The 19877-nt window shown below is 40.1% G+C and overlaps 1 protein-coding gene across 3 annotated transcripts in view; it reads left to right on the top strand.

The window, feature by feature from the left end:
- Positions 1-4513: 4513 nt before the first annotated feature.
- Positions 4514-19877, top strand: part of RAPH1 (Ras association (RalGDS/AF-6) and pleckstrin homology domains 1) — a 76718-nt gene continuing 61354 nt past the window's right edge. For all 3 annotated transcript variants that reach the window (XM_081142518.1, XM_081142519.1, XM_081142520.1), the window contains exon 1: positions 4514-4692. The gene's annotated coding sequence lies outside the window, so the exon portion shown is untranslated. The remainder of the gene's footprint in view (positions 4693-19877) is intronic.

Here is a 19877-nt window from a genome sequence, read left to right on the forward strand (position 1 = left end):
TGTGTGAAAGAAGCAGAAATACCTCGACCGTCAAAGATCGTGTTCTGCAGTTGTTAAAATTCAACTGGGAGGGGTGAGATATGCATAGGATGGGCCATGCCAGGCCCTTCTATCACCTTATATTACTGCCACTGACTCTGTTTCTCCCCATGACATTTAGATGCTAAGCGCCAACTAAGTCTCACTATTTTTCTGAAGTCATATTAACCTGTTTCAACCCTAGTCAATTTCTCTCTTTCTTAACTCCTATTGTACTTACAGTCTGTATCAGAGTTGAGTATTTAGTTATTGTCTGGTTATTTCATATTCTTCGCTCATCAACAGTTTCTTGAATGCAGACATCCCTTTTTCAATTAAAATTAACTTTATTTTTTATTAAATAATATATGTTTTGTGTGTTGTTTTCCTCAACATTTTGTTTAGAGATTTAATTTCATAAATATTGATTTAGTTCATTTATTTTAATTGCCAATTAAAGCATCATTTAAAAATAAAGAAATTAAAGAAAGTATCATAATCACACCACTCTGCAATAAACATTTTTTGTATTCTTGTTGTATTTATTTCTAGATTTTCTTATATAATGTTTTTTTCATGAGTTCATATTGTACATAATGTTTGTAAATTTTTATTGGTTAGAATATTGTGAACACCTTTTCAAATCAAAAACTATTTTTCTAGAAATAACCATTTTCTTAATCTCATTGCTGGATATTTAGGAGATTTCCAATTATTTGCCATCATCCCACAGTATCCTAGCTGATGTTTTGTTCTTGCTTCTTGGAATAAATTCATAACAGAGAAATTGCTTGATCAAATAGATGCACATTTTAAGGTATGTTAAAGTTTATTGCTAACCTCCCCTCCAGAAAAAAGCTTTAATGATTTATATTCCCACCTGCAGGATACGAGAGTGTGTTTCTTTCTCTCCTTGTCAATAACTGGGTGAGGTCATTTTTAATAATTAGAGGCTATTTCTTGTATTTCACTCATACTCCTTAAGTGATTCGACAGAGCTGGGGACACAGTGGACACTAAAGAAATAGTTTTGATAAATTGATAAATAAATATTCTTTCCACTACTTATGACTACTGATCTTTTAAGTTAATAATCATTCATTCACTCAACATACCTATATTACATGCAGTGGTCCTTGGTCTCCCTGCTGAAAATGAATACAGCATTTAGAAATGAAACAAAATTACTGAGTCATAAATTAAGACAATGATAACTAGTTTCTAAGTTAATGTGTATAGCAGCTACTCTTAAAATGAAAGCTGTAGTTTAGTCCTAAGAAGTCTTTTGGGAACAAACAATTTGGCTCATTTTTCTAAGAATAGGAAGTACTAAAAACTTCTCCTCTGGGGAATAGAACTATGAGTTTAGGATATGAAACCTTCCCATCCTTTAGCTTTTGGAGAATTCAGAGTCTGGGGAATTGTGCGAGAGATGAAGTCAAAACCTGGTCTGGATTTCCATACTCCTTTCCTCCAATATGGGGGGGAGGTCAACACTAAAATTTCTGGGGAGAGTTTTAATGTTTCTATCCATTCCTGAAAGTTTGTTTCACTTAAAGCTACCTCAGCACTAGAGTGACTAGATGGATGTCCTAGGCAGTTAAGTAATTTAATTCTGCAAGGCTCCCGCTCGATTATAAAACAATCATACTACGGTAATAACTGGTTCCACTTTTCCAGTGTAAAATCTTTTCGTCTTACATAAAGTCATTAAAAGTCATTAAAAATTAGCATAGCTTTAAAAGTTACTGATTTGAAACCTCATTTAAAAGAATATATCCCATAATTTTTTATAATTTTTTTCTCATTATGATTGGCTGATGGAGCTACAATGAGTTCGTAGCTCATAAAACATCACATAGTGGAAAGAGCATGTGAGTGGGGTCAGAAGATATGGGTTCCAGTCCACTATCTTCCAGTGGCAGTTATTTAACCTTAGGCAAGTCACTTCATCTCTACTGTAGTTTACTATAGTCACTTCATCTCTACTGTCGTTTTCTCTACTATAAACCAACAATTTGTCTTAGGTGAGCACTTCCTAAAGTATATTCCGTGGAAAACCTATCTTTCCGTTAGAAAAAGCATTTCATGTTCCGGTGGAATGGACTCTGTACTCTAATAGTGACTTCCTTGCCACCTTTACCCACTAGACCACGTGCTTTTTGAGGGCAGAGAACCACCTTGTTCTGTCTTTCTTGACTTTGTATTTCTAGGTTTTAGTTGGAGATCAATAAACCCCTGTGGAATGAATAAATGATTTCACGGTTTGAAGGAACTGATGAGAGCCTGCTTACTTTTCTCAGTGGCTGAAAGTTACTTTGTTTCCTTTTCCAATTAGCTTTGACCAGCCTAAGCACTGGGAGGAGTGAGAGTTGGCTAAGAGCTATCTAAAAAGCATTCAATGGTCTACTTTCTAAAAATTTTTGTTAATCCTTACCCAAGAATATTTTTTCCCATTGATTTTTAGAGAGAGTGGAAGGGGGAGGGGAAGAGTTGGAGAAAGAGAGAGAGAGAGAGAGAGAGAGAGAGAGAGAGAGAGAGAGAGAGAGAGAGAGAGAAAGAGAGAGAGAGAGAGGAATGTTGATGTGAGAGACACACTTCAGTTGTTCGCCTCCTGCGCCTGCCCCCGCCAGGCCCCCACCAGACTGGGAGGGAATCCAACCTGCAGCTAAGGCGCTTGCCCAGGTGACTGGGATGGAACCCCAAACCCTTAGGTTAGGCTGATGCTCCAACCACTTGGCAACACCAGCCGGGCCAATGGTCTATTTTAAAAGGAGATTTCGACAGTGAATTCTCTCCCTTGTACAGTAGTATCCTAGCCTCCTAACAGCATTTGATGACAGTAGGGATCTATTAGGTTTGGCGCTCAGGTGTGTCTAATTTCAACAAACCTGGTCATAAGGGAAATGGAGTGAAAGGCTGCAGACATCTGTATTATGGCTTCTCAAAATATTTTCATTTATTAATTTAGAGATATTTCTTGCGCAAGGTACTATGCTAGACATTATGGAAGATGTAAGGACGAACACCCTGAATCACACCTATTGGGGAAGGTCCTAACTTCCTGAGATTACAGCTCGAGGTAATAAATGATGAGTTCTACAAGAAAGGAACAGCGGCTACAGCAGTTATCCTGCACAAGGATGTTAAAGCAGCTACTCGGCTGGACAGAAAGAGTGCAGTCGTGTTTCTAGAGCACTGAAGGCTCAAGTGCGACGCGCGGCTCTAAACACCAGTTTGAAAAAAGGGGTGCACCAGTTTGGAATAGACTGCAGGGGGGGAGGGGGGGGAGACCAAAACCACTTGAAAGTCCTCAAGAGTATCAGAAAGAAGGAATGTAAAGAGCCGAATCGGGACGTGGCCCAGGGCGGAGGAACGCACACCCTGCCTCGCAGGAGAGGAGCCGAGGTCTCGGGAACGTACAGCCAGGTCCTCCTTCGTGAACTTTCAAGGTACAGATCCTTATACTTAGCAAGCAGCTTGGAAGGGGTGGAAAAGGAGTGTTTACTGCCCACGGGTGCCAGGTCACACTCCGAGCTTTTCCATTGTTTTCGAGCTTTGCAGACAGCCGGGCGAAAACGATTTAATCCTATTTTTTCCTGCCCTGGGTCAAGTGTAGGGGGTCAACGTAAAGATTTAAATTAGAACCTAGAAGTCGAGCGGCAGCGTCTGAGTCATTTGGAGGCTGGTGATGAGGAAGCATGCCAACCCCTTATTCCCAAACCATTTCAGCGAGGGGGTGACGGCTATTAAGAACACAAGATAAGCAAGTTCCGGAGTTAAAAAGTACTTCAAGACAACGGACGTGTCCAGTTTTTAAAAGCTTCCCAAGACAGGGCATGAAACCTCAGAGCTGTTGGCCAAAATGGAAGGATTTCCTTTAAAAAAAAAAAAAAAAAAAGGCCCCACGGGTTGCGAGGACACTGGTCCTTTAAGCGCCTAAGACGGCACCTGAAGCGCTGGGGTCCGCGAACGCCCGCCCCGAGGTGCTCGCCGAGGTCCCGGGCCGACGCCGGGAGCCGCGTCCGAGGACCCGGGCGCCGAGGCCGCGGGCCTGCTTCCAGGGAGGCGAGCGGGGCGGGGCGGGCGCGCCGGGCGTCCCCTTCCCACTCATTCATTCTCTGAGTCACAGGTTCCCCAGGTGGTGCGCCCGGGCCGCGGGGAACGGCGGGGCGCGGAGGGCCGCCCGGCTGGGCGCGGTCGGGCGCCCGAGGGGAAGGTGAGCGGGCGGGGCGAGGGGCGCGGGCCGGGGGCGCGTGCGGCGGGCGGGCGCCCGGGAGGGGCGGGCGCGGCCGCCGGCGCCGGAAGTGAGTGGTTGGCGGCGGGCGGGGGAGCGAGCGGCCCGGCGCGAGTCGGTCGGCCTGTGGGCAGCCGGCCCTCAGCCCCTCCTTCTGCGTCTCGGCCGGACGCGGCAGCGCTGGGATCCGCAGCGCCCGGGCGCTGCGGGCGCCCCGCCCGCCGCGCGCGCGCGGCCCGCCCCCGTGGCCGCCGCCCGGTCAGTCAGTCAGTCAGTCACGGAGCGCGCGGCGCGGGAGCTGCGGGCGCTCACGGCGTCTCTCGGGAGGGAGCGCCGCGCCTGGGGAGGAGGCGGTGGCGGCGGCGGCTGGGGGAGCGCTGCCCAGCCCGGGGCCGCTACGGTAGCCGGGGCCGCCGGACGACCGAGCAGCTGTCGCGGTGAGTGCCCAGCCTCGCCCTTCGGCTGGCGGAGGGAACCGGCCGGGCGCGGGGCTGTGAGGCACTGCCGCCGCTCCCGCCTCCATTTTCCCGGCGCCCGGCCCCGCCGCACGGGCACGGTGCGGACGGCCGAGCCTGGGGCGGGGTCGCGGCCGGGGCCGGTGGGACCTCGCCCGGCCAGGCGGACGCCGGTGGGTGGGAGTCGGCGGGGCCTGGGCTGCACCCTGCGCCCCTGGGGGCCGCCACGGAGGGAGACAATGAGAAATGGGGCCGCCTGGGGAGGGTGCGGTTGGGCTTCTCCGGGCGGTACCGGGAGCTGCTGGCCCGGGACCGCGGGGAGGAAAGGACGCCCCCGACTAGCTGCGGAAAGCGGTGATTCGATGTCTGGGGTTCCTCGGTTTCGGTGCCGCCCCTCTCCCCCCGTCTTTCGTATTGGAGTTCAGTGCAGAGATTTTAAAAGGCGGGGCACCCTCTGTGTCTTCTTTCTAATTAAGCAGGCTAAGCGATTGCTCCATTGCTTTTGAGCCCCATCTCCTCTTTCTGTGTCTGTGCATTCCCGCCGGAAATCCAAACTGCAGTTCACGGGGTGGGGGTGGGGTGGGGGGGCAGGGGCGGGGGGCCGACGGAGGGGGAAGGCGCGGGAGGGGGAGGGCTGGGATTCGGATGCCTCCGCTTCAGGACGGTTAGGAAGATGTGGCTTTCTTATTCAGACAGCGTCTTAGGGTGTCCCCGCCGTGGGAGGTAGAAGCCGCACAAGCCTTACTGCTTATAAGCACGAAGACGAGGAGCTTTTTGGAAGAGCATGAGCGTTACATCAGATGTGTCTTGCGTGCGTGCGTGTGTGCATTTCTTGCATTCTGTGGGAAGCACGGTCGGGGAAATCTGGGAGAACTGGAAGGTTTTCACTGAACGCCCCAGTAAGGGTTGATGTCCGCAGCCTTTCCCTGGGAAGTGCGGAGGGCTGTCGGTGTATGTAACATAAAGCCCGCTGTAAAGGAACAGTAAAGGTAACGGGCTAGGGGTGGGGGTGACCGGCTTACTCGACGGGTGGTACTGAGTGCCTAGGAATATTAAACTCAGCAAGTATTTGTGAAATACCTACTATCCGTTAGGCATGGTGGGGGACGCAGTGGACAGGACCTGCAGCGTCCAGCGGCGGGGAGAGCGCTGGGGAGCCGGGAGCCAGCAGCCAGCGGTTCGGTAACGCGCTGTGATTGGCTTGGCCGGGCGACGTCGGACACGCCGCGGGACTCTCCCCTGGACGCGCTCTCCCGGGAACGCGCGAGGGGCCCCGCCTGTTTACCTCCCCAGATGGTCGTCGGGTCAGCTGCGACGACGCGTGCTAACCGCCTAGCACCTTGCTTGGCACTGAGGCTTTAACAAACGCTAATTCCTTCCTTCCCTCGCCTTCTGCTTTCGGGATTTTCTTAGGGGAAGGTGGGAGAAGGGAAGGTAGGCAGTTGTAGTGCAGTGAATTATATAATAAAATGTTGAAGCAGAGGTGCAGAATAGGGGAGGGGAGAGGAAGGAGTTTAATTCGAGATTGGGAGCATTGGGGGGAAGTTGATGGAAACTGCGGCGTCTAAATGGAACCTTTCAGAATGGGTGGGATTTCAGCTGATGCAGGTGTGACGGGAGGACATTCCTAGTAGAGGTGGTGCTACTCTTGAGAGCCAGTCTGTGGAGGAAGGGCAATGGGGGAGAGCAAAACAGAGACGAAAGCTTTTTAGCTCTTGTTGAGTTTGACCTTCGAAGATTGCCTGTTATTTTGCTTTTTGTGTTGTGAATTTCTCAGAAAACAGATCTAGCCTATTCAAGTAAGTAGAGAGAGATGTCTGCAAAGCTTAATACATGATTTTTTTGGATTAGACATGGTGTGTTACTTGGACTGCTGCTCCCTTCTGTTCGAATTTAATAAAGAATTATTTGTAGATAATTCCTCTATTTGGTAGAAAAAGCACCTGATTTTTCAGATTCAACAGTCTCACTAAGATTATATATTAAGTAACTGGCTGAAAGGAGTGGAGTACTGGGCATATGGGGGAGTGTCTCACACTCTTGATCCGTATTTGTTTTCACAAATATTTTAACACTTATTTTCCACAGAGGTGTTTTTAACCTTTGTCTTCGAAGATAATTAAAATGGCTTTTCTTTTGGTTTTCCTACCTTTGGTTCCCACTCATGGGTAATTATTTATTAGATTAGCGTGGTAGGTGACTATCAAGCTATTTGTAGACTCTTAGACACACATTATAGAATCTCATGCCTTTGCCTTGGTTCTCAAGTAGTTGAATGTCAACGTTAGTTTTGTTAATCCCAAACTCTTATTTTAGGAAAATTAATATTAGTGAAACAAGATAATGTGACCTCAGGTAAATCATTTATCTAGGACTCTCAATTTCTTTAGCTATAAAATGAGAAGTATGGATCAGATCAGTGATTTTCAACTTTCTTCATCTCATGGCACACATAAACTAATTACTAAAATTCTGCAGCACCTGAAAATATATATATTTTGTCTGTCTGACAAAAAAATAGGCATAATTTTTTTATTCATTCACACTGGACGGCTATTGCAGTGTTGTTATTATTTTTTTTTTTTAATATATCTTTATTGATTTCAGAGAGGAAGGGAGAGGGGGAGAGAGAGAAACATCAATGATGAGAGAGTCATTGATCAGCTGCCTCCTGCATGCCCCCTACTGGGGATCGAGCTTGCAACCCGGGCATGTGCCCTGATTGGAAATCCAACCAGGATCTCTTAGCTCATAGGTGATGCTCAACGACTGAGCCACCCCTTAAGCTTGTATTCTTAACCACATTCCTATACTGCCACCGTAATAAAATTAATAACGCATAAGTATTTTTTATTGTGGTAGGAATATACAACATAATATTTACCATTCTAACTATTTTTAAGTGTACAATTCAGTGGTATTAAGTACATTTACATGGCTGTGGAACCACCATCACTGTCCATCTCCAGACCTTTTCATCATCCCAAACTCTACCCATTAAACAGCAACTCTCCATCCTTTCTTCCTCCCAGCCCCTGGTAATCACTTTTCTACTTCCTGTCTATGATTTTGACTACCCTGGTTACTTGATATAAGTGGAATCATGCAATATTTGTGTTTTTGTTGTATCTGGCTTATTTCACTTAGCATAATGGCTTCAAGCATCATCCGTGATGTAGCATGAATCAGAATTTCATTCCTTTTTAAGGCTGAATAATATTCCATTGTATGAATGTACTACATTTTGTTTACTCATCTATAGATGGACCTTTATTTGTTTCCACCTTTTACCTATTGTGAATAATTACGTTCTGAACATTGGTGTATACATATCTGTTCAAGACTCTACTTTCAGTTTTCTTGGGTATGTACCCAGAAGTAGAATGGCAGGATCATATGGTAATTCTGACTTTTTTTTTATTTTTAGAAACTGCCATACTGTTTTCTACAGCAGCAATAGCATTTTATATTCCCACCAGCAATGCACAAGGGTTCCAATTTCTTTGTATCCTCACCAACACTTGTTATTTATTTTATAGTAGCCATCCTAATGAGTGAGAAGTGGCATGTCATTGTGGTTTTGATTTACATTTTTCTAGTGATTAATGATGTTGAGCATTGTTTCATGTGCTTATTGGCCATTTGTGTATCTTATTTGTAAAAATGTCTATCCAAGCCCCCTTGCCCATATTTTAAATTGGTTTATTTTGTTGTTGAGTTGCAAGAATTTTTTTATATGTTCTGGATATTAATCTCATATCAGATCCATGATTTACAAATATTTGGCCCCATTTTGTAGTTTGCCTTTTCACTCTGTCAATAGTGTTCTTTGATGTTCCATTTTTTCATTTTAATGAAGTCCACTTTATTTTTGTCTTTTGTTGCCTTTCCTTTTGGTGTCATGTCTAAGATATCATTACCAAATCTAGTGTCATGAAGCTTTTCCTCTATGTTTTCTTCTAAGAATTCAATAGTTTTAGCTCTTATATTTACGTTTTTGATCCATTTTGAGTTAATATTTGCATATGATGTTAGGTAAGGGTCCAACTTCATCCTTTTGCGTGTGAATATCCAGTTTTCCCAGCACCATTTGTTGAAAGGACTGTACTTTCCCTATTGAATGTTCTCGGCACCCTCATGTACATGTATAAAAAATTTTAATACATTGAAAACCATAGTGCTACATGATTATACATGGTTAATTTGTGTGTGTGTGGAATGCAAGCATTCCTTAGTATAAAGTTTCTCTTACTATCTCTGTGCTTATTTGTGAATTTCAAATGGGTCAATGAATGATAAGGAAAGTTGTAGTTTGCAGTAGATTTTTTAAAAATTCAGCCTTGTGCATATCCATATAGAATTATTTAAATAATACCTTAGTATGGCACATGCATTGTGTTTAATTAGTTAAGCCCATTTCTTTGGGGGTATACTCATCCTGTGTAATTAGTGACAAATAAACATATAACACTATGTCCTGATGTCATAACATAGGTGTTCTTATAGCTTTTTGAAAGTTTTGGGTTTTTCTTGTTTGCCTTCTAAGCAGTTGTTAGATATTGCTAATAATTTAATTTTGAAGGAAAAATTCTTATTTAAAAAAAAAAACTTGTATCAGTTTTATTGAAGCATATTCCGAGATTGCAAAGTGAACCAGTAAAAGCTGCCAACAAAACAAAACTAAAATGCCCTGGCTGGTGTGGGTCAGTTGGTTGGCGCATCATCCCGGGTTTAATTCCAGGTCAGGGCACATACCCAGGTTGCCAGTTTGATCCCCAGTCAGGGCACGTGCAAGAGGTGGCCGATCGATATTTCTCTCTCACATTGATGTTTCTCTCCCTCTACCTTCCTCTCTCTAAAATCAATAAAATAAAATAAAATAAATAAAAATGAAAACAAAAGCAACTGCTTGTCTGGTGAAATCAAAACAAAATTTTGCATAAACAAACAAACTGTAACTTATATTCCTAAGCCTCAGTTTGTCTATTTGTAATAAATTAATGTGATGTATTTGAACATAAAAGAGTATTAGCAACACTTTTGCCAGTTTTGTATATTTAGGATACTATATAAGATTTCATCTGGAAAAGTTTTGTTATGAAATATTAGAAAACTCCCAGATTATATGATCTTTAAAGCTTCATCCCATGCTCTTATCCCTGTTATTTTAAGATACAATATTTACCACACTTTGGGGCAGATGTTTTAAAATACATCACTCAAAAAATAAATAAATAATTAATTAATTAATTAAATACATCACTCATGATTTATAAATTGGCTTTTTAAAAAGTATATATTTAGCATAATGAAGAAATCAAAGAGATAGGCATTCTCTCCTCCAAAATATAGGACGCCCGTTTAAGTGCAGGATACCAGGAATCAGTAGAGAATGTAATTGAGGGAACAGAGTCTTAAAAAAAAAAAAACAGAAAAAACTGGGATTTGAAAATGGATGAAGAGACTAGGTTTAGAAAAGAAGGGACAAGTCATCCCTTTAGATGAGAAGAAAAGCAAGTTGGGAGGCCCATAATAGATGTCTTGTCATTATGTATCCCTTAAATTGTAAGCCCCCTGGTGAAACATGGTGAAATGTAAACATGTAAATAGGCCCAAATATTATAGAATTGCAGTAAGTCAGTTTTGTAGCCATACCTGAAAATTGGATGCTTTTTTTTGAAATTTAGAAAACCTTACCAAGTTTGATATATGAAGAAAAGTTTAGCTAAGTCAGTACAGCAAAAGTAATAAAGTAACTTGAAAATACAGCGTATTCTTTATGTATCCCAGATTGTACATGCCTCTATCCATGTTTCTGAGTATGGCTTTTTTTCTTGTAAGATATTTAGTTGCCCTCCCCTTCCCCTAATTAAAAAATATATATTTGGCTTTGATGAGCACACCTGTTCACACACTTCATCCATATTTTGAATTTATTTATTTATTTTTAATTTTTTTAAAATGTATCTTTATTGATTTCAGAGAGAGGAAAGGAGAGGGAGAGGGAGAGAGAGAGAGATAGAAACATCAATGATGAGAGAGTCATTGATCCGCTAGCCCGCAGCCCGGGCATGTGCCCTGACCGGGAATCGAACCCCAATCGCCTGGATCCTCGGTCGATGCTCAACCGCTGAGCCACGCCCGGCCGGGCTGAATTTCTTTTTAAAATAGATTTCTGTTTTTAATTGTGAAACATTTTAAACCAAAGTATAAAACATGATAGACATCTACATACTCATCACCAGTAGTAATCAATTGTTTACATTTTGCTTCAAATAATTTGTTGAAGGAGTAGTAAGATACAACAAAAATCCTCCCCCAGGTAACAATTTGTGTTGTTCTGGTACATGTTTTAGTGCATTTATTACTTATGTATTCATAAAATTTTACTTAATTGCTGTCTGTACTTTTGAATTTTATATGAAGGATGAGCTCTATTTATCATTCTTTTAAGATTTGCATTTTTTACTCCACCCATAGGGTTTGACATTATTCATACTGGTTCTTATAGATCCAGGTCATTCTTTTTATAAGAATAAGGCAGTTTTTCCATTTCCCTTTTGAGAGAGAGTTATATAGTTAGGATGCCACAATGAATATCCTTTTACATTTCTCCTGGTGCTTGTCTCTTAAGTACTTGGACACTTACAGGTGGTATTGTGGGATCATAAAATATATAATCTCCAAAGTGATGAGTTGTACATGTCCCTACCACCAGTGAACATTACTCCACATCCTCCCCAATCTTTGGTTTTATCAGACTTACTATTTTTGCCAAACTTGATGGATATGAAATGGATAACATTTTTTATTTAATAAGTTTTTAGAAATATAGTTATTAGGATAAGGAATATGAGGTTCTGTGGCATATTCAGTGAAATTTTTATCAATGAAAACATTTCAAATATCCATTAAGAAATGTTTCCAATCACAAATTAAAGCCTTTAAAGAGTTTTTAATAAAAGCATTGTTGTTTGTTCACAGTGTCCTGCCTGTAAGACTGTTTGATATTAGAGAATTGCCTAAAATGCATTAATTCTTATTTTGTGATATCTGTGTAGATAATCTAGATAAGTGATTTTTCAACTGGTGTGCCACAAGAATTTTTAAAACATGCAATACCTACCTGACTATCTAGTCAGGGCCACTGACCTCTTTCCCCTTAGATTGTCAAAAAAATGACACAGCCAACACAGCAATAGCCATCTGGTGTGAATGCCCTGTCTTGAACCATAAACATATAGGTCATATAATAGAGTTGCATTTTGTTGATCATGTTGCATAATAAGGTTGCATCTGATCGGTTACTTCTTGGTACCAGAAATCCTTGTGTACAAGTATAGGCACCTGATTTTTTAAAAAGTTACTTTGGAGCAAAAAAGATAGCTAATTACTACTACTACTACTGTTGTAAATCAATCAAAATTATACCTATTATTTTGTCATATCAGTGAAAAATATATTTTTTGGTGTGCCGTAGAATTTTAGTAACTGGTTTATGTGTGCCTTGAGCTGAAAAGGGTTGAAAATCTCTGATTTAGATGATTATTTGACTAACAGAACCCATTACTGATTTTACTTCCTGTGAGCTTTTTGGGGAAACATTTAATTTTTTTGTACACATGTATAGTCAAGTAAAAATATAATCAGCTACATACTTGTTTTCATTTTAACAGTGGCAGTTTGATGAGTACTTACAGTATAAGAATAGAAATTATTTACCCTGGGAATGGGGAATATATCATCCTAATAAAATGCATCTTCTTTAACTCCCCCCCACCAGTGTGTCTGTGTGTTTGTGTGTGTGTGTAATGAAAAATACTTTCGATTTAAAATATTTTAACATGTAGGCACATTAATTTTAAAAGTAAAGAGTATAGTCCTGGCCAGGTGGCTCAGTTGGTTGGAGCGTTGTCCTGTACACCAAAAAAGGTTTCGGCTCTGATTCCAGGTCAGGGCACATAACCTAGGTTGCAGTTTAATGCCTTGTTGGAAGTCTGCTAGTATTCTTAAATAATAATATTTAAGCCTTAGTCTTTCTGGTCTTCTGAGAGAAGCATGCAAGTAACAGCAATCCTATGGTGTTAATTTTTTTACAGAGAAACCCAACTCCAGATCTATTTTTAACCAAAAAGGAAAGCTAACTTTTTAACTTAAGAATTCATGTGGAGCCCCTCTGCATGATATAGTTTTAGCTTGCCTGTGGGTGTCCAGTTTCCTCTCCACGATTTCTGACTTTACTTGCTTATGGTCTTATCTCTCTCTGCTCCTGTGCCTTTTCCCCCTAGTCTTTGTAGGCACAAAACTCTTCCCTTTACGAGACAGTATAGTTACTTTACTGACAATTTGGCGTTTACAAGGGACAAATCACATGATACCTATAGCCTTTTACTATCTTACAGCCTCTGCACTTCATCTGTGGCTGCTTTCCCCAGCCAGTGCTTCAGACCTGCCACCTTTCTGTCCTGTACAGCTTTCTCAGAACTTTAGTTCACCACTTTCATTGTATTTTCGACAAGGAGTAGCATTGGCTATTGTTGTGTAATGGATCACCCCAGAACTTAGTGACTGACGACAGCAGCAATCATTTTATTAGTATTTCAAGTGGTTCTGGGGGTTGATCTGGCTTAGATGGTTCTCACTGGGAGTGACTTGAAGTTGCAGTCACAGGTTTCAAGCCTTCTACTCACTCACTCTACATGCACTAACCACCAGTACCACCCTCCTATTGATTCACTAATGCTTTGAAATTTCTCTCCTCTCGTTGTATTCAAAACATATGATATCAATATAAAACAATGGTAGTCTATACTAGAGTGCTAAGTAGTGCAATATGACAGTAAAAAACTGGTATTTATAAGAACATATGTGCTAGGCCCGGCCGGGCGTGGCTCAATGGTTGATTGTCGACCTAGGATCCAGGTGATGGGGGTTCGATTCCTGGTTGGGGCACATGCCCGGGTTGCGGGCTCGATCAATCACTCTCTCATCATTGATGTCTCTATCTCTCTCTCGCCCTCTCCTTTCCTCTCTCTGAAATCAATAAAGATACATTTTTAAAAAAAAGAAAAAAAAAAGAACATATGTGCTGTAGGAATTAGAGTTGTTTCATGAAGAAAGTGGAACTTAAATTGGATCTTGAAAAATGGAGTTTAGATATGTTTTGCATTGCTGGAAAACTACATCAGTTGTGAACATTTTTTATAATCATTTAAACATATCTTAGAGAAGTTCAGAATGGATGATTTTGCTCCAAAATGTAGAGACTAAATACAAGGGATCTCTTTATTTTTCATGTAGTTCTTTTTTGCTTATCAGTTTCAGACAAGGTTTAACAAAGCTAAAGACATTCCTCCCTGTGACAGTCTCTGAAAGAATATTGTAGCAGTCTGTCATTTATTTCTATGCCAAAATTACTAATCTGATTTTAAATAAATCTTAAGTTTTCATCAACTACCTACTCAAATAGAGAAGTGAAGAAAACACCAACAGGAGCTGGGCCACAATGGAAATAGGAAGCCTTCAGTAGATGTTACCTATGGGCCAGACACTGGGCTGAGTCTTTCGTGTAGATTATTTTCTATTCACCATGACCATGTGAGGTGATTTTACAAATGAGGAAACAGGTTTAGGGGATTTAAAAAGGACTAGTACAAGTTCATGGAGCTAATCACTGTCTGAGCCAGGTAGTCTAATAACTAGCCCTAGCTCTTAACCAAATGAAGTTGGAACTGGAAAGGGCACCACCGTAGCCATGTTGGCCATTTTAGCCATCTGTGGAATGACAAATTGCAACCAGAATATCTTCTTTTTCTAAATAATGGATATGAAGCCAGTCATGGGAACCTTGTAGCTATGATCAAAAATAGGACACCACACTTAACACTGCCTGACCATTATTGGTTCTGGCCATTGTGGTGAGAATGAGTTGCACTGATATTTTAAAAAACCTTTTCTCTTTTGACCCAGCATACTGTCTAACCAACAGTTATAATGATTGGGCATTGTCAGTGCCTTAAAGTTGTAGGAAGATTAGCAAAGTTATTAGTTTGTTTTATATTTTTATTTTATTTTAAAATATATCTTTATTGATTTCAGAGAGAGGAAGGGAGAGGGGGAGAGAGAGAAACATCAATGATGAGAGAGTTGTCATTGATCGGCTGCCTCCTGCAGGCCCCCAACTGGGGATTGAGCCCACAACCCACGCATGTGCCCTGACTGGGAATCAAACCTCAATCTCCTGGATCCTAGGTCAAAGCTGAACCGCTGAGTCACGCCCAACTGGGCTGATACTTATTTTTTAATTTAAAAATTACCTAAGATTTTTTTTAATTGCTTTTTTTTTTTTTTTTTTTTTTTAGAGAGGGAGGAAAGGGGGTGGAGAAAGAGAGAGAAATATTGATGTGAGACAGATACATTGCCTCCCGTACAATCCCAAACCAGGGATCAAACTGCAACCTAGGTATGTGCTCTGACTGGGAATTGAACCCACGACCTTCCAGTGCATGGATGACACTCTAACCAACTGAGCCACACCAGAGAGGGCAAAAAATTACTTTAATTTTTACCTAGATTTAAAATTTTTATTTACAGTTTATTGAGAGGTTAATAAAAAAATGAATAGCCTATATTATGTTTTTAGTCTTTCCTTTTTCTGAGACTCTTTGAACTTCAGTTTCCTCATTATAATAAGATGGAGGTGATGCCACCCAGTTCCCTGCTTTTTCAAACTAGAGCAATGTACCTCCAGCCCTTTCAGGGTGTGTCTGTACATTTGAACAGAGGGTTGGGGTTTGGAGAGGGATTGGGAATACAAAACCACAGAATAAATGTTCTCACTATTCTGAAGCACTAAATTTACTTGATGATAGTTTTTAAACACTTTTTCTACTTTAGCTCATAGAGCAGAATGTGAAATTAATATGAATTTTTAAGATAAGATAGTGAATTCAAAATAAATTTTAGGTGTGCAGGGATATGGTTCATTCTTTCACTGGTACCCACCTTTCATGCTTCCTGAAATCTATATTTTGTTCTATAAGTCAAATATAATTCTTTCTTGTAACCATAGCTGTTTTTACTATTCAGACAAATGAATGGACTCTGATAGGTAAAACAAAACAAAGCCAAACAAAAAAACCCAGAAAACCCTAGAAGTATCAAATTATTTAGAAGTCAAAGCACCCTGAGCAAGTTCTAGACTCCTACTGAGACTTCATTTTAACTAAGACCGTAGATACTTTTGGGTAGGAGTTTGGGCTGAGGAGGTGGAAAAACCAGCTCCCTAAGTCTCTCCCTCCTCTTAAGCAGTTTGTCTAAAGCAGGGGTGGGGAATGTCCCGCAAAATCATTTAGTTTGGCCCTGTCAAAGCCTCACCAAAGAGAGGCAGTTCCAGCCATAACATTAGAGGTGAGTCAATTAAATGTTTAACCAAATATAGCAGGCTAAGTTTTAAGTTGATAATTTTTTTTAAGTTGATAATTTTGTATGGCCCGGGAATGATGTTATAAATATCCAAATGGCCCTTGGCAGAAAATGGTTCCCCATCCTTGAAGAGTAGTTGGCAGCAGGTACTTACCCTCTGGAATTAAGATTGGAGAGAGAAGACTGATAAATTGGGAGGAATTTAGAGTGAGGTCAGTAATTAAATAATAGAGCTTTAAAGACAAGAATGGGTTGGAAGTGGTAGGGTCGGGGAGAGACCTTTCAATTCAACTAGTCAGTCTTTTTTTGCAGATTAAGAAAATGAGGTATAAGTTAAATAATTTAGCCCAGAGTTCTAGCTAGTTAGGGACAGAATAAGAATTTCCAGTCTCTTGACTCCTTATTTAGTCCTAGCTGGCCTAGGCTGGGAAGATCTTGCAGGCTTTGTGGACCCTTTCAGTGGAATAATGAAGGTACTGTTCTAGGGCATAAAAATGGAAGATTTACTTACTTGATTTTCTTGTTAACTGGAATTTGTATTGAAATGTTAGAGAATGTTTAGCATCTATAGTTTAAACACCCAACAAACTCATTCTGAAAATTTCAGTAACTTTGTAGACCCTATCCTTTTCACCCAAAGCAACTCTTGATCATTCAGTCTCATCTGTTTCCATCTGTGGCTGGTTAATGTCAGGAATAAGAGCAGAGGAAGAACTGCTATAGTATGTGGGATTTACTAGTGATGTGACTTATCCCAGCTTTGAGTTTCTGTTCAGAATTCTGGTTAACTCAAAGTCTTTTTCTTCTTTTTTTTTAGCAAAACTGTATGAATTTTGGATTTTCATATGTAGGAATTGGAAGTAACTTCTTTGAGGGTAACTTGCATGATCTGCTAAGAGAGAACCCGAAGAGATGGAGATGAAAAGCAAGTTGCAGAACAGGAGTATAGAATTTTGGAATGAAACCTTGGAGAGGAGAGAAAGGGAGATGAAGGAAGTTGAGAGAAGAGATACATTGTGATAAATGTATTGATGAACTTTCTTATATTTTGAATTTGAATAGATTCTTTGCTTACAACTAGTTTGAGTTAGGTTTCTGTCATTTGCAGGAACCCTTATGAATACTCATTTGTTAATTTTTACAAGAGTGTCATATTATAATACAGCTATTGAATCAAATCATATTCTTGGAAACATAACCTTATAGAAATATAAAAATCTTCTGAAACTAAAGTGCATTGTAGAATTTTCTTTGGTTTTTCTAAACTATTTACCTCTATTGATAGGGAAGTTAATTTTAAATGTATTGGTCCTTTTAAATTAGTATTTATTGAGAACCAAATAAATTAGCCACTTTTTTTTTTTAAGAAATACACCTTTAGCTTTGAGTCATCTTAATTAGATGTCATCTTAAATTTTGAGTCATCTTAAAGTAGAAATATTTAGCAGAAAATAGTTGAAATTCAGATGAAGAAGGACCATGATTATTTGTTAGTTGGTCTGGGGTGAAAATGAGAACCATATGTCTCTCTCAGAAGCCTATGACCTAGTTGGGTGTGGAGGGTGATAAGGCCAAGTGCACAAATAACCACCACATACTACAAAGCTGATTAGCTGTAAATGCCATAGAGAGTTACAAAGTTCGTGTGCCTCTCAGAGGAAGTAGTATCTAACTTTCCTGTGTTTAACTAGCACAGTGCTTAAATTTTTTTTTGTTTTTAAAAATTGAGATAAAATACACATACATATATTCACTCTTTTAAAGTGTAAAATTCAGTGGGTTTTAATATATTCACAAAGTTGTGCAACTTTACCACTATCTAATTTCAGAATAAACTTTAAAAAACTTGAATGTTTTTAGCTGAGGTTTGACCTCTAGGTCTCAGGCTCTTCCACTCCCTATTATTTACATCTGTCTACCAATGGTATTTATACTGGCCACCTGACACCACAAGGCATTTAAATTTCCTACCAGGCTTAAGAGAGTTGTTTTGGGGGTGTGTGTGTGTGTGTGTGTGTGTGTGTTTTATAGTTTCCTTAACTCTAGAAGCAGATGCCAAAATTACCGTCTGGGTGCCCATGTGGTAATACTGGCTGCTGTCTTGCTCAGCATCCTTTTTCCCACCTTTTTTCCTTTTTTGGACTCTACCATCTGACTCCTTTAAGAATGGTTTCCACCTCTGCTGCAGTCTTTTGTGAAAGACGACTTCTCATTGCCCTCAGGAGGGCTTCCTTAAAATAAAATCCAAACTCCTTTTCTTGGTTTACAAATCCTTGCATGATCTGGCTCTCTACCTGGAATCCTCTTCTCTGATCTTTGTGCATCTGATTTCTTCTCTTCATTCATATCTCACTTTAAATATTGGTATTCAGACCTCCCCTATTCATTAAATATAAAGCTACTTGGTCATTTTTCATACAGTCCTCATTTAATTATCACTACACTTGTCATGGGTCTTATTTGTTTTTGTTTTATATTTTTCTCCCTTGTTTGGCACATAGTATGTGCTTAATACATATTTGTTGAGTAAATGCTGAGTAAAAATATTTTGCTTAATACATATTTGTTGAGTAAATGCTGAGTAAAAATATTTGCTTTGAGCTATTGCTCCTGCTCTGGTTCATCTGGCTACATGATTCTACCATTCTCTTCCAGAAATTTACCAAAATCTCTGGTCTTTTGATCCCTTTCCCATCTCCAGCTCTCACTGCCTTGATGAGTTCATTCCCTTTTGTAATTGTTTACTTTCATTTCAGTGGGATGTCAGCGAAGGAGATAAATGTAATCTTGTCATTCTTTTGACAGGTTGAAATGTGTGCTCAGGTTGAAAACATGAACAAAGGCCAAGTTAAGAAAGCATGACTTGTTTTTTGAGAATACCAATTAGTTTATGTTGATTGAAGGGTAGAAAATAAGGTTGAAAATTTAGGTTGAGACCATAACAGAGGTTCTGAAATCACTTAAAGAAGAATTCATACTTAATTCAAAATGTCATGAGGAATTGTTGTGGGTGTTTGAGCAGAATCATGACCTGAAAAGTGTTTTTAAGGAAGATTAATCTGACCTTAATGGATAAAAGAATAGAGACAGTTAAGGAAGTTGCTAGAATAATCTGAGGATGATGTAGTGTGGGTCTGGACTAAAATAGTAGTCATCAAAATGAAAAGGAAAGCAAGGAGTCAGAAAAATAGTTGAGACTTATTGTGCTAAAACTGATAAATTGCTCTATGATAATTACAGTTTAGCCATGTGACTTTTACTTAGATGGATTGGTTGATTGTATGTGGACTGTACTGAATGTATCATCTATCAGTGATGTGTTGTAAATGCCTTTCCTAGGATATTTACATTTATGAGGTTAAACAGAAAGCAGATACCTCTACTTTGTTGGATGGGGATATTTGGTCAACTCTGGCACTTTCCAACTCTGAATGTTGGCAAGAAGTCAAGGAATATGTTATGAATAATGCAAGGTACAAGTGTTTCACTATTTAACATTCTTTGTTCTCACATTTAGTAACAAAATTTTAAAAATCAAAGCATCTTTAAAAAAACCATCTTGAAGTCTATTTAGCTTAAATCTTATTATTTTATTGAAATTAATCTTTTATTTAGAAATGAATTCTGATTTCTTCCTGACCTACTTGTGATAATAACCAACTTATTAAATTTTTTTCTTTTTAAAAAATTTATATTTATTGTTGGAAGTATTACAGATGTCCCTCTTTTTTTCCCCCATTGAC

This window comes from Miniopterus schreibersii (assembly GCF_964146895.1).
Source record: "Miniopterus schreibersii genome assembly, chromosome: 7".
NCBI classification, from domain to species: Eukaryota; Metazoa; Chordata; class Mammalia; order Chiroptera; family Miniopteridae; genus Miniopterus; species Miniopterus schreibersii.